We start from the raw sequence: 15,920 nt of genomic DNA, 5'->3' as shown, positions 1-15,920 counted from the left end.
GTGTCATTTGGAGTTGATTTGATATGGTTCGGATGCTTGGTTGCGATTCTTGAAGTTCATTGTGATTTTCATGTGTTTTGGCATCCAATTCCTAGTTCTAGAGGTTATTTTGGTATTTTGATCACACGAGCGAGTTCGTGTTATGTTTTTAGACTTGTGTGGGTGTTTAATTTGGAGCCTCGGGGGCTCGGGTGTGTTTCAGAGTGTTTTGTTAAATTTTAGTGTGCTTCTTCTGGTTTCATCGCATTTGCGATGATTTGGTTGCAAATGCGACTACCGCATTTGAGAAGTAGCCTTGAATTTGCGAACCTGAGTTGCTGGGAAAAGGATCGCATTTGTGAAGAAATAATTGGCTTTGCGAAGCCTATAGAGTTCGCATTTGCGACCTCTGTATTGCATTTGCGATGAAGGCCTGGTCCGTTAGGGGTCATTTTTGTAATGTTTTGTCCGCATTTGCGGAGACATCTGTAGCCTGCTAATAGATGGGCATTCTATGTTTTAGCTTCATTTTGTTATATTTTGAACCCTAGGTCCGAGAGTGGGCGATTTTAAGAGAGGAATTTCATCTACAATCATTGGGTAAGTACCTCTAATCAATTTTCATTTATATTTTGTGATTATACCTTAGATTTAACATCAAATTCATGTGATTCTAATGGAAAATTTGGGGAAAATTGTAAAATCTTTCAAAAAGTAAAATGATGATTTGAATGACGAATTGGTATCGGAATTTGATAATTTTGGTATGGTTGAACTCGTATCAAAATGGGTGTTCGGGTTTTGTAAATTTTATCGAGTTCCGAGATGTGGCCCTGGGGGTTGACTTTTTGCAAATTGTATTAGAATTATATCTTTGTTAATTGAAATTGTTTTTTCTTGCATTTTTTGATATATTTAAGTCGTCTTTGGCTAGATTGAGCCGAGCGGTGGTGAATTGGTAAAGAAAATGCTAAATTGAGTATTGAGTTGGCCCAATTGAGGTAAGTGTCTTGTCTAACTTTGTGTGGAGGAAACCACCCCTTAGGAATTGTGTTAATTGTGCTATCTCATTATGTGAAAGCCGTGTACGCAAGGCGATGAGTGGGTACACTGTCTATATGTGGTATTGACCGGTTTAGATTGTCTAGTCTCTTCCCATGCCTTTGATTAAATTGTCATAACATGTGGTATCTCATAGTTAGTCTACTCTCACATGCTCTATATGACGTTGTTAGCACTTATTGTACCGCTTACTCGTTATTTGGCTCTTATATGCCTTAGTTGAAGTTATTGCCTTTATTATTGTCTTGTTATCTCTTAATTGTTGAGTTCTTCTATGACACAGTGCATATCTGCTACATATCCAAATTGTTGTGATTTCATGCTTAGTTATCACTTGCCTTACATGTCTTGTCATTTTTGTGAAGATTGTTGTATTCCTTTGATTTTTACGTGGTTCTTTTGTTGTCGTGTACTCATACCCTTGATTGTTGAAATTCTTATAAATTGAGTTATTGAATTGTTGTTGTAGATTTAAATTATTATACGGGGGATCAGGTTTCATGTTGTAACAGGTGAAATAAGTGAGGTGGTGAAATAAATGAGGATATTCATATTGTGATATTGTGATTATACAGTGGGATCGGGTTGCATGCCGCAACAGGTAAAATAAGGGTGGACTGTTATGGTAAAATAAGGGTGAATCATGATATTGATATTATATGGTAGGATCGGGTTGGGCACCACAACATATTTTGTCTATTGTTATGATATTGATATTGTACGGTGGGATCGGGTTGCACGCCGCAACATGTGAAATAAGGGTGAATTGATATGGTGGAATAAGGGTGAATTATGCTATTGATATTATATGGTGGGATCGGGCTGCGCGCCGCAACATATTTTGTATTTTGTATTCCCTATTTTATTATATTGGCTTCAGTTCCTCGTACGAGACTTTGAGAATTTGTATTTTTGGTTTTCACTGTTTTTCTAAGGGTTGAATTATTGTCATTGACTTATTGCTTTGCAGTCATTTCCTAAGCTCTTTTCCTAATACTATTATTCTGGTGAATTTATTTTCAAGGTGAATTTACTACGTTGAGTCAGTACCTCCTGTCCTGCTGAGTCGTTAGTAATATAGTGATTTAAAATAAAAGAATTAATATCATGCTACCTTGTGTGACTTTTAAGTTAAAGCTTGATGTATATTTCGGTATTTACCATTTCTAATAGATGTCATATTTTACTTCAATTGATTTCTCAACTTAATCTCCTTAACATGTATGAGGTTTTTATTTTACTTAAAAAGGAATTGTTATTATGTTTTAATTTGACAAATTCTATATTAAATTCAATAGCTTATTCAATGTTGTATTTTATTTGAAATGTTTTTTGTCTTCACCCAAATGATTTCTAAAATAAATTCTTCTTTCTCATTGATTTCCTACTTGGTCTAGAAATTGTAATTTTAATTTATGATATATAAATAAAATCTCTTGAACATCCTAATTAGCATTTGACACGGATATTATGTATCGAGTAGCACGTGGATTTTGCCGTAAGAAGTAAGGTGGAAAGATGTGGGCACAAGGTGCCATGTGTGTTAAAGGTTTGGAAGTTGTGATTTATGATATGAGATTACGAGAAGTGGGATTGTTGAAATTGTATATTAGAAATGATTTGATTGGTTGAATTGACATCGTTTTTCCTTCTTGGGAACATTTATACTTTATCTGTACAACGGCTATGTTGTTGTTTAATCACTCTATTATTTCTCGTTGCCATTCGTTTTCCCTTATCGTTACTACTGTTTGTAATCTAATTTCTGTCAACTATTGGCATTACATTGATATTCCTTCCTTGTTAGCTTTATGTTATATCCTGCACAGATTTATATGTTCGATAGGTGTCTTGACCTTGCCTCGTCAGTACTTTACCAAGGTTAGGCTTGATACTTACTGGGTACCACTGTGGTGTACTCATGCTACACTTCTGCACTTTTTTGTGCAGAATCAGGTACTTCGGATCAAGTTGGTTTTGAGACTTATGCTTGATGTGGCTGGAAACTTCAAGGCACCCCTGCTGGGCGTTCGCAGGCTCCGAAGTCACCTTCTATTGTATTTATTCCCATTGTTTCCTTTTATTCCAGAGAGTGATGTATTCATTATGTATAATTACTCCTAGAAATGCTTATGACTTGTACTACCGGTTTTGGGATATTGTATCATGTTGAGACTATTGGTTTACTTAGAAATTTTTGGTTCATGTTTAATAATTTTTGGTAGAATCTGTCATCATTTCGGTATGTGTTAGGCTTACCTAGTTTTACAGACTAGGTGCCATCACGACTCCTTCGGAGGAATTTTGGGTCGTGATAAGTCCTTTGTCCAAATTACCCCTGATGTTCCCTTCCCTTAGTCACAACTGATCCACCAGTGTACCGATGATCAAAAATTGCACTAGCACCCAACCATGTGACACAATCGTAGATGGTGGGCTCCCCCACTTAGCTTTACACTATAATCACATAGACCCAGGACCCACTACAACTTCTTCTTCCTAGTTACCATGTTCCCACACTGTTAATCGATCAATTTCTCGCGAGCTCTTATTGCGCCAATCATAACACATCCCGAATTATCAGCTACCATCACACGCTCAACCTTCCAATAGTCGTACCATCTTCTTCAAGAAATCTAATCTTAACTCGCCGTACATTCATCCCACGTTGGGAAGAAAGTAGACTCTTTATAGGAATCTCATCAAAAATCACACAAGCTCTAACCTGCTCACAGGAGATAGCCCACCTGTGTACCCTCATCTCGACCTCCTCTAACTTCATTGCTATAGTTTCATCCATCATGAAATCAACAAACCTCCTTGGGTCCATACTGATCCGCCATTCATATGAATCACTTCATTTATTAACATCACCCGAAGGTCCAACAAGATGTTATCAAGCCCTTCTCACCACATTCAAAATTTCCTAGGCATAGAAACCACCCCAGAGATCATCTCCTTCGAACCATCAACACTGGAAATGCCGATTTGATCCTGAAGTCGCATCATACAACCATCTTGGATAATTTCCTCTTAGGTTCCATCTCACAAAACTGTGCCCAGAGGCAAACAAATGAAAACCAACATGCCGATGAGCTAACAGCGACACCACAATATTAACAAGAGTTCCACCAAATTCAAAGATATCAAATCTCACCCATAGGCCATACCAACTCTTGGCTGAAATGACAAAATACTCCTCCACAAGGCAACGATAATGATCCGCCTGCATTCGTAAGAAAAAGCATCCCGCACTGCATCTTTTGTCGGTGCCTAAATGATAGTAAGCACTCCACATCGTATAAGAATGAGTAGAAAGGAAACGAAGGCATAAGCCTCAATGGAATCAAATAGCACAATGAAGAATCAAGAAATGAGGTGCTCCTAATAGCCCTGTAGCCTCTCGAAGATAAGTACAGACGTCTCCGTACCTATCTACAAGACTCTACTAGACTTGCTCATGACTCGTGAGACCTAAGTGAACCTAACGCTCTAGTACCAAGCTGTCACGAGCCAAAATCCACTATAGGCCATGATGGCGCCCATCGTCGATGTTAGGCAAGCCAATAGTGAACTACCAACTCTATTATTCATTTTATTACTTTTAAAATCATGAATCTTATTTAGATAGAGAGTTCAGTGCATTAAAATAAATCGTAGTTACATATAGTTTTATTAAAATAATAAGTAGAAGTGCATCAATGTAAAATAATCTATAAACAAATTATAGAATACCCCCAAAACCCGGTGTCATAAGTGCATGAGCATCTACTAGAAGTTACAATAACAATACAACATCCGTCTGGAATACAAGTTAGACAAGAATATATATATAATTCTGATGGAGACTCTGTATGTTGCGGATCGTAACATGGGATGCAGCTCACCATAAAGTCCTCGCAATAGCCGCCTTTGTTCCCAAAAGACCACTAGAAATATATACCTGCACAATAAGTGCATAAGTGTAGCATGAGTACGTAAATCAACGCTTACCCAGTAAGTATCTAGCCTAATCCCGGAGAAGTAGTGATGAGGGGTCGACATCAACACTTACTAGTGGCTCAATAAATCACGTACAATAGAAAGTAAACAAGTATGAGGCATGGTAAATAAACAGTGTAAACAAATATACGTACGTGGTACGATCCTCCTCTGAATAGCAAACACAAGCTCTCAATGATCGGTTACCTCCTCAACTGGAATATATATATAAGATGGTCCCCACTAGATAGGTCATCACAATTAAAATAGGAAAACTCACGGATACGCTGTTTTTTTGTAAAATATTATGCACGATTCTGCTAGGCAAACGACCCGATCCCATAAGAGTGTTTCATGAAGTTCCCGAGGTGAACGACCCGATCCCATAAGAGTATTTTATAGAAATTTTGAGGCGAACGGCTTGATCCCATAAGAATATGATACTGCTGAGGCGAATGGCCCATTCCCAAAAGAATATGATATTGCCAACGCGAACAGCCTGATCCCATAAGGATATGATACTGCCGAGGCGAATGGCCCGATCCCATAAGAATAAAAAGCTTTAACGGGTCCTTGACCCCACTCGCTAATATACATGTGAGTTATGAAATTTAAGGAAGCTTTTTGATGAAAATGCAGCACGCGGGATAAATTCGTAAGGGAAGCACAATTATGTCGTGGCTAATCAAGTAGCTCGATAAATCTCTACAATAGCGAGTCTATCACTCTACGCAAGACTAGTCTCAGGTCGTAATGCGAAATAAAAGAATTAAATAGGTAATGATAACTCAAACAATACAACTAAGGCATGGCGTGAACCTAAGTCTTTCCGGACATAATCAGGAATTCTAGCATACGCACGGACACATGTCACCTCATACGTGCGCAGCTCCCCCAACATGTATCATATAACAAGAATAACACCTACGAGGTTAAATTCCCCCTCACAGGGTTAGACAAGAGACTTACCTCACTCCGAAGTTCCATAACAGGATCGAACGCCTCTCTAACACCACAAACAGATGCCCATCGATCCAAAACTAGTCAAGCAATGTGCAAAAAAAAAAAAATACTCTAGTACTCATAATTAATCAATTTATAAAAATTTCCAATTCCGCTCGAAAAGTCAACAAAGTAAACCCTTGGGCCTACGTGCCTGGATTTCGAAAATATTCAAAGATAAACATTACCCATAGCACCACGAACTCAAATACATAATTTATTGATTATTCCATTTCTAAAATTGTGGTCAAAATCCAAAATTACCAATTCTAGGTTTTTCTACTGAAATCCCACAATTTCTAGGAATTCCATGTTAAAATCTACATATAATCCAAGTATTTTAGCTCACAATGAGTAGGAATCACTTACCTCGTGTTGCTCGATTAAAATCTCCTCAAAATAGCTCTTCAAATTCGGCCAACCCAAGAGAAAATGAGAGAAGAGTGAGCCAAACCCCATACTTAACAAGCATTCTGCCAATCGATCGTCGCACCTGCTACCAAACAGTCGAACCTGCGACTCAGTACATGCGGAAAATTCCATCGCAAGTGCGGCTTCCACTTAAGCCCAGGTAAGTTCGCTTCTGCTGACCAAATCCACTCCTGCTCTTGCTTCTGCGAAGCACTGACCGCTACTGCAAGCCCGCTTCTGCGGCGCACGACCGCACATGTGGTCTAAAAGCAAAGGCCTTGGTTCTGCTTCTGCAGTGCCTTCTCCACTTTTGCGGATGCGCATATGTGCGCCAAACTCCACACCTGCGATGATTTCCTTGGATGGTCTTCTTCGCTTCTGCGATGAACCCCATCGGATCTACGTGTCCGCACCTATGACCAATCCCACTGCAGGTGCAATGACATCAGACTTTAGCATCCTTCAGCGATCAACAAGTCCAAAAATGACCCTAATTCCAATCTAATTCAAACCCGGGGCCCCCGAAACCCCGTCTGAAAATACCAACAAGTATCATAACATAACGCGGACCTGCTCGAGGCCTCAAATCACATCAAACAATATCAAGAATATGATTCGACAATAGAAACCCTTCTTTAAACTTTCAAACTTTGAAGAACGCGTCTGAATCATACTTAAACATCTCGGAATGATGCCGAACTTTATGTGCAGCTCATAAATTACAATACGTACCTATTCAAAGGCTTGGAATCTCGAACATACATCGATAACACCAAAGTCCACTTCAAGTCAAACTTAGGACTTTCTAAAACCTTCAAAATGCTAACTTTCCACAATAAGCACTGAAATGCTCCCTGACCACATGATACTCAACCCGAACACACACCCAAGTCCGAAATCATCATACGAGCTTATTGGAACCTTCAAATCTTGATTTTGAGGTCGTTTACTCAAAATTCAAACCTTGATCAACTCTTCTAACTTAAAGCTTTCGAATTGAGAATTTTCCTTCCAAAACAACTTTAAACTTCCCAAAATTCAATTCTAACCACACATACAAGTCATAATACATAAAGTGAAGCTACTCAAGGCCTCAAACCGTCGTTACAACAAGGACAACTCATGCACCAATATCTCAATCCGCCCGGCATGGTCACAGGCTCAATATCACAATTCGCCTAGCATAGTCACAGGCTTAATATTACAACCCACCCGGCATGGTCACATGCTCAGTATCCCAATTCACCTGGCATAATCACGGGCTCAGTATCAACATGAAAGTAGACAATACAAGAATACATGGGCATGATCAATAAATGTCAAGTTTCATACTCCTGAACTAGGATAAGTGGCATACTATGGTGTATGCTTGTGCGAGTGTACTATTTCAACCCAAGACAACAAGTAATATAAAAAGACACCGAGTAGCTCATCGAAGCAACACAACAAGTCATGTAAGGTGTATTACACACACTAGGAAAAATACATTGTCACATTAATATCACCAACAAAATGCCCCAGGATATCACACATCATCCCTGACATTGCCACTCTTATCTCTCCGATATCCACCCGTATCACTTCGCCCTGACAATATCATTAGCCACTCGTATCACTCAAATAGCCACCCGTATCACTCCGCATAATAGCCACCCTTATCATTCCGCCCGAACAATAATACAATAGCCACCCTTATCACTCTGCACAATCAACAACAGTGAGATACCACCCTTATGCCCTACGTAACAACAATGGTGAAATGCCACCCTTATTGTCACGACCTGTTTTGCCCTCCGTGAACCATCATGACGACATCTAGTCTTTATGAATAGGTAAGCCTAAATTGCGGAAGATAAATCAATTTGCGAAAAATAAACAATTTAAAACAGAATAGAGTGTTATAACAACGTTTAAAAGTGTCGCTCGACATGCACAATATAAATTCTCAACAGCTAATACACTTTCCCAAAACCCGAAATCTTATGAAACCACAAGATTTTGAATATCTAACAGGGACTAACTCCAGAATATCTAACAAAGAAAAGAAATACAGAAGGGCTAATACTTAAAAGCGAGAATAGAAAGGGACTCCTTGGTCTGCGAACGCGACAGATATACCTCAAAGTCTCTGGAGAAGTCGCCTCGCCTCAAGGGTGGTAGCACTGAGTCGGAGTACCTAGATCTGCACATGAAAAACATGCGCAGAAAGGGCATGAGTACAATACAGCAGTACTCAGTAAATGCCAAGCCTAACCTCGGTTGGGTAGTGACGAGGAAGGTCAGGGCCCTACTGAGGTTAAATAAAAGATAAAGTTCGACAGTATAGAACAGAGCAGTATAGATAAGTACAGCAGTAGGAGTAACACAGGATATAAAGGACATCAACAATTACACAGAGGCAAAGATAACACAGAAGGAAATACAGCTCAGCACCAAAATAACAATCGGGGATCTCCTATGATACCGTCCTGTAGCCCCAAATATACATATCCAATGGATCTCTCGGGATCACATCCCGTAATAAAACTCATAGTGCACGGGGATCTACCAGAATCCTGTTCCGTAGTCCCAAATGTAAATACCCAGTACTGGGGGAATCTACCGGGGTGCAGTCCCGTAGTTCCATATAGCTATGTAGGGGGATCTACCAGAATCCCACATCCGTAGTCCCAAATGTAAACAGACAAGGGGGAGCTACCGGAATCCCACATCCGTAGTCCCAAAGTAAATACACAGCAGAAACAGGAAATTACTCAGAAATGTCAAGTTCCATATTAAGGCAAAAAAGCAAGTCTAGCCTAGCATGTTGCACAGAATTCAAGTAAAGCAGTTTGAGCAAATAAAGAGATTAAATCACTTAGACATGCTTTCCTAAGATAACAACAGGCTTAATAGTACAAGTAATAAAAACAGGAAAGAAAAAATACTAGTAATTACTTAATGAAAAACTGGATTGCCAACAGTTAGCACAAGTACACACTTGTCACCTCACATACAAAGCATCTCTATTACCAATTATACCAAATCCTAAGGGGAAAGTCCCCCACGCTAGGTTAGGCAAGCCACTTACCTCAAACCAGCTCAGAAATCAACTCGAAATCACGTTCTTACCACAAGTATTCGACTCCAAATGGACCAAATCTATTCAATTCAATTGTATAATGTAAATAACACTTCAAGTAACTGATTCTACAGTTAAATTCTAAGCTAATACGTGAAACTAGGTAAAATGACCAAAATGCCCCTCGGGCCCACATCTCGGAATCCGGTAAAATCTATATTTTTCAGAATCCTCATACTCTCACGAGTTCATGCATACCAAAATTATCCAAATCTAAGGTCAAATTCCCAATCAAAAGTCGAATTTTAGGTCTAAGAACTTTCTTCCAACTTTTCCCCAATTTTCATCTCCAATCTGAAATTAAATGATGAAACTAACTATAGATTGATGGAATATAACTAGAAAGGGTTAAAGAATTGTTACCCACTGATCTACTTTTCAATTTCCTCTCAAAATCACCCTCTCCCGAGCTCCAAATCAAATTTCCAACTTTTGAAACTAAACCCTCAAAATTTCATATTTCTGCCCAGCTATTACCGCATCTGCAGTCAAGGGAGCGCACCTGCGGTCCCACACCTACGAAAGAATTTCGCAGGAGCGAAAAGTCATTTAACGGGCTGGGTCCGCATCTGCGGTCGCTTGGCCGCATCTGCGGCACCGCATTTGTGAAAACCCAGCAGCACCTGCGAAATCCTGGAGCTTGGACCAAACTCGCTTCTGCGGCCACTTAGCCATTTTTGCGGCGCCGCATCTGCGGTCCCACACTCACAGGTGCGGTTATGACAGAAAACTAGCAGCTGAAGCTGCAACTCTAAACTCCAAAATCCTTCCATCAACCATCCAAAATCATCCCGAGGCTCCCGGGACCTCAACCAAAGGCACCAATAAATCTAATACCACTGCCCAAACTTATACCAATCCTTAAAACACCTAAAACAACATCGAAACGACGAATCAACCATGGATTCAAGCCTAAAAATTCCAAAACTCTAGAAATACGCTTTCGATCAAAAAGTCTATCAAACCTCGTCCGAATGACCTGAAATTTTGCACACACATCACATTCAACATTACAGAGCTACTCCAACTTCCGGAATTCCATTCCGACCCTCGAATCAAAATCTCCCTATCGAACTGGAAACTTCGAGAATTTGACTTTCGGTATTTCAAGCCTAAATTAGCTACGGACCTCCAAAAGACAATCCAAACACGCTCCTAACTCCGGAATCACCCAAGGAGCTAACAGAACCATCAGATTTTCATTCCGAGATCGTCTTCACGTTGCTCCGACTATGGTCAACTTTCCAACACTTAAGCTCTCATTTAGGGACTAAGTGTCCCAAAACTCTCCGAAACGCAAAACCGAACAACTCGGCAAATCAAAAATAGCAGAAATAAACACGGGAAAAGCAGTTAATAGCAGATCGGGGCGTAAATTCTTAAGACAATTGGTCGGGTCATCACATCCTCTTACAGTTAAACATTCGTTCATCCTCGAACGAGCATGGAGACATACATGATGTAGTGAAAAGATAAGGGTAACGACTACACATATCCTGCTCGGTCTCCTAGGTTGCCTCCTCGACTGGATGACCCCGCCACTGAACCTTTACTGATGCAATGTTCTTTGACATCAGCTTTCTAACCTGCCTGTCCAATATTTCCACTGGCTTATCAACATAGGATAGATCCTTGTCCAATTGAACTGAACTGAAATCCTACACGTGCGATGGATCACCATGATACCTTCGAAGCATCGAAATATGAAATACCGAATGAACTCCTACCAAGTTGGGAGGTAAGACAAGCTCATAAGCAACCTCTCCAACACGCCTTAATATCTCAAAAGGGCCAATAAACCTCAGACTCAACTTTTCCTTCTTCCCAAATCTCATAATGCCCTTCATAGGCAAAACCCGGAGCAGAACCCGCTCTTCGACCATATAGGAAACATCACGAACCTTCTGGTCCGCGTAACTCTTCTATTTGGACTGTGCTGTACGGAGTCTATCCTGAATCACCTTGACCTTCTCCAAAGAATCCTATACTAAGTCTGTGCCCAATAATCTAGCCTTACCCGGCTCAAAGCAACCCACCGGGGATCTGCACCGCCTACCATATAAAGCATCATACGGTGCCATCTGAATGCTAGACTGGTAGCTGTTGTTGTATGCAAATTTTGCCAATGGCAAGAACTGATCCCAAGACCCTCCAAACTCAATCACACACGCACATAGCATATCCTAAAGAATCTGAATAGTGTGCTCGGACTGTCCGTCCGTCTGAGGGTGAAATGTTGTACTCAACTCTACCCAGTACCCAACTCATGCTGAACGGCTCTTCAGAACTGTGATGTGAACTGAGTACCCCTATCTGAAATGATGGACACTGGAATACCATGCAGACGAACAATCTCCCGAATATAAATCTCCGCCAACCGCTCCGAAGAATAAGTAGTACACACAAGAATAAAGTGAGCAGACTTGGTCAGCCGATCCACAATCACCCAAATATCATCGAACTTTCTCATAGTCCGTGGGAGCCCAACTACAAAGTCTATGGTGATCCTCTCCCACTTCCACTCCGGAATCTCTATCTGCTAAAACAACCCACCCGGTCTTTAGTGCTCATACTTCACTTGCTGACAGTTGAGGCACTGAGCTACAAATCCAACTATATCTTTTTTCATCCGCCTCCACCAATAGTGCCGCCTCACATCCTGATACATCTTCGCGGCAACCGGATGAATAGAATACCGCGAACTGTAGGCCTCCTCCAGAATCAACTCCCAAAGCCCATCAACATTGGGTATACAAATACGACCCTACATCCTCAATACACCATCATCACCAACAGTTACATCTTTGGCATCACTGTGTTGAACCTTGTCCTTGAGGATAAGCAAATGGGGGTCATCGTACTGACGCTCCCTGATACGATCAAATAGGGAAGACCGAGAAAACACGCAAGCTAGAACCCGACTGGGCTCCGAAAGATCCAATCTCACAAACTGGTTGGCTAAGACCTGAACATCCATCGCCATAGGCCTCTTTGATGTTGGTAAATAAGCCAAACTCCCCAAACTCTCCGCCCGGTGACTCAAAGCATCGACCACCATATTGGCCTTGCCCGGGTGATACAAAATAGTGATATCATAGTCCTTCAGCAACTCTAACCACCTCCTCTGGCACAAATTTAGATCCTTTTGCTTGACAGGTGCTGCAAACTCTGATGGTCAGTATAAATCTCACAAGGCACACCGTATAAATAATGGCGCCAGATCTTCAGGGCGTGAACAATGGCAGCTAACTCAAGGTTGTAGATAGGGTAATTTTTCTCATGTACCTTCAACTGTCTGGACGCGTAGGCAATCACCCTACCATCCTGTATCAACAACGCTCCGAGGCCAATCCTCGAGGCATCACAATAAACCGTATAAGACCCCGAACCTGTAGGTAGTATCAAAATTGTGGTTGTAGTCAAAGCTGTCTTGAGCTTTTGAAAGCTCGACTCACACTCCTCTGTCCACTGGAATGGAGCACCCTTCTAGGTCAACCTGGTCATAAGGGCTACAATTGATGAAAACCCCTCCCCAAAACGACTGTAGTAACCCACCAAGCCAAGAAAACTGCAGATCTCTGTAGCTGATGATGGTCTGGGCCAACTCTGCACGACCTTTATTTTCTTTAGATCCACCTAAATACCCTCACTCGATACTATTGGCCTAAGAATGCCACTGAATCCAACCAAAACTCACATTTTGAGAACTTAGCATATAACTTCTTCTCTCTTAGAGTCTGAAGCACTATCCTCAGGTGCTGCTCATGATCTTCCAGACTCCGGGAATACACCAGAATATCATCAATAAAGACAATGACGAACGAGTCAAGATACGGCCGAAACACACTGTGCATCAAGTGCATAAAAGCTGTTGGGGTATTGGTCAGCCCAAATGACATGACAAGGAACTCGGAATGACCATATCAAGTCCTAAAAGCAGTCTTCAGGATATTTGGATCCCGAATCTTCAAATGATGGTAACCTGAGTGCAAGTCAATCTTAGAAAACACCCATGCGCCCTGAAGTTGGTCAAACAAATCATCAATACGAGGCAAAGGATAATGGTTCTTCACTGTAACCTTGTTCAGCTGGCGATAATCAATACACATACACATAGAACCATCCTTTTTCTTCACAAACAAGACATGAGCACCCCAAGGTGATACACTAGGCCGAATAAAACCCTTATCAAGCAATTCCTGTAATTGATCCTTCAACTCAGGAGGAGCTATATGATACAGGGGAATAGAAATAGGCTGAGTGCCCGACAACAGATCAATGCCAAAATCAATATCTCTATCAAGTGGCATGCCTGGAAGATTAGCTGGAAACACATCGGGAAAATCCCGCACTACTGGGACTGAATCAACTGAAGGGGTATCATTATTGAAATCTCTCACATAAGCTAAATACGTGTCACACCCCTTCTCAACCATACGCTGAGCTTTAAGAAAAGAAATAACTCTACTAGGAGTGTGATCTAAAGTACCCCTCCACTCAACACGCGGTACACCTGGCATAGCCAGCGTCACGGTTTTGGCATGACAATCAAGAATAGCATAATGGGGCAACAACCAGTCCATGCCCAAGATAATATCAAAATCTACCATGCTGAGCAACAATAAATTAGCTCTGGTCTCAAAACCACTAAGAGCAACCAAACACGACCGATAAACGCGGTCCACAACAAGAGAATCTCCTACAAGAGTAGAAACATAAATAGGGGAACTCAAAGAATTCCGATGTACACCTAAATGTGGAGCAAAATAAGAAGACACATAAGAGTAAGTGGAGCCTAGATCGAATAGAACCGATGTATCTCTGTGACAAACCAGTATAATAACTGTGATGACTGAATCGGAGGCAACAACCTCGGTACGGGCAGGAAGGGCACAGTATCTGGCATGGCCTCCCCCTATAGGGCGACCTCTACCTCCCCGACCTCCACCTCTAGCTGGCTAAGAAGGTGGGGTAGCAATTGGAGCTGTAACCATAGCCTGAGAACTCTGTGGGGCACGCTGTGGCTGAGAAGTCTGTGGAGGTGCACCCCTCCCAAGTCTAGGGAAATCCCTCACCATATGGAATCTATCACCACACTCAAAACAAGCTCTGGGAGGACGTGGTGGCTATGAATGACTCGGGCCAGGTCTGCTGACTGACCTCTAAAAGCACCCCGCTCAGGAGGCTCGCTAAATACCAGTAGTGCATAATAAGGCTCCTGAGGCCTAGGAGGAGCTGGAATACCACTAGCTGCTAGAAGGCCTGAATGAAAAGGCCGACTCATATAACCCCTACCATGACGACCTGCAACTAGGGCACGGGCACCAGAGTAATGGCCCGACTCTCAAGACCTCTTGGCCTCCCTCTCCTCTCTCTCCCTAGCATGCATACCCTCAATCCTCCTAGCAATGCTCATCACCTGCCGATAAGATATATCCATCTCCAACTCACGAGCAATGATGGACCTGATGTTGGGGATAATGCCCTCAATAAACCGGGCGATCCCTCTCGCAAATAGTAGAAACCAAGGCTGGTGCATGCCTAGCCAAACTAGTGTAACGGACTGCATACTCTGAGATAGTCATAGTACCTTGGCGCAAATGCTCAAACTCTGCACGCCACACATCCCTGAGGCTCTGAGGAACATACTCTCTCAGGAATAGCTCTGAAAACTGAGCCCAAGTCAGTGAAGCAGCCTCATCCAAACTATCTAACTCATAGGTGTGCCACCACTCATAGGCGGCCCCTCGAAGCTGGAAGGTAGTGAAGGAAACCCCGCTCGATCCTGATATACCCATGGTACGGAGAATGCGGTAACACTCATCTGGAAATCCCAGAGCATCATCCGATGCTAGACCATTGAACACAGGAGGCTTGTACTTCTTGAACCTCTCAAGCCTCAGCTGCTCATCCTCAAAAACCGCTGCCCTGTCCTCGGGCTGAGCTCGGACTACAAGCTATATAGGAATAATTTGAAAGACCTACTCGACATGCACTCGCTACTTAGGAGTGCGGGCGGCGAGAGTCTGTCCTCCTCCCAGGCCTGAGACTTAGCTGCAGCAAGGGGAAGCAACCCTGCCTGAGCCAGAGTGGTGTACATGCTCATGAACTATGTTGCAGTCTCCTGATGTGCTGGAGTAGTAGTAGCAGTAGGCGTATCAGGTGCCTGGACTCCGGCTGGAACTGCTGGTGGTACCTCGACAGCAGCTCGCGCAGGTGCTCTAGCTGCACCACTTGCGCATCCTTGGCCTCTAACGACTGCAATAGGGGGCACGGGTGCCTGATCATCTCGGGTAGCACGTGTCCTCACCATCTCTGGGAGAATAGAAGACAGAAGTTTAGAATTGTGATGTTAAAATATCGC

This window comes from Nicotiana sylvestris, chromosome 7, assembly GCF_000393655.2.
Source record: "Nicotiana sylvestris chromosome 7, ASM39365v2, whole genome shotgun sequence".
Classification (NCBI taxonomy): domain Eukaryota; kingdom Viridiplantae; phylum Streptophyta; class Magnoliopsida; order Solanales; family Solanaceae; genus Nicotiana; species Nicotiana sylvestris.
This window is presented reverse-complemented; position numbering follows the sequence as displayed.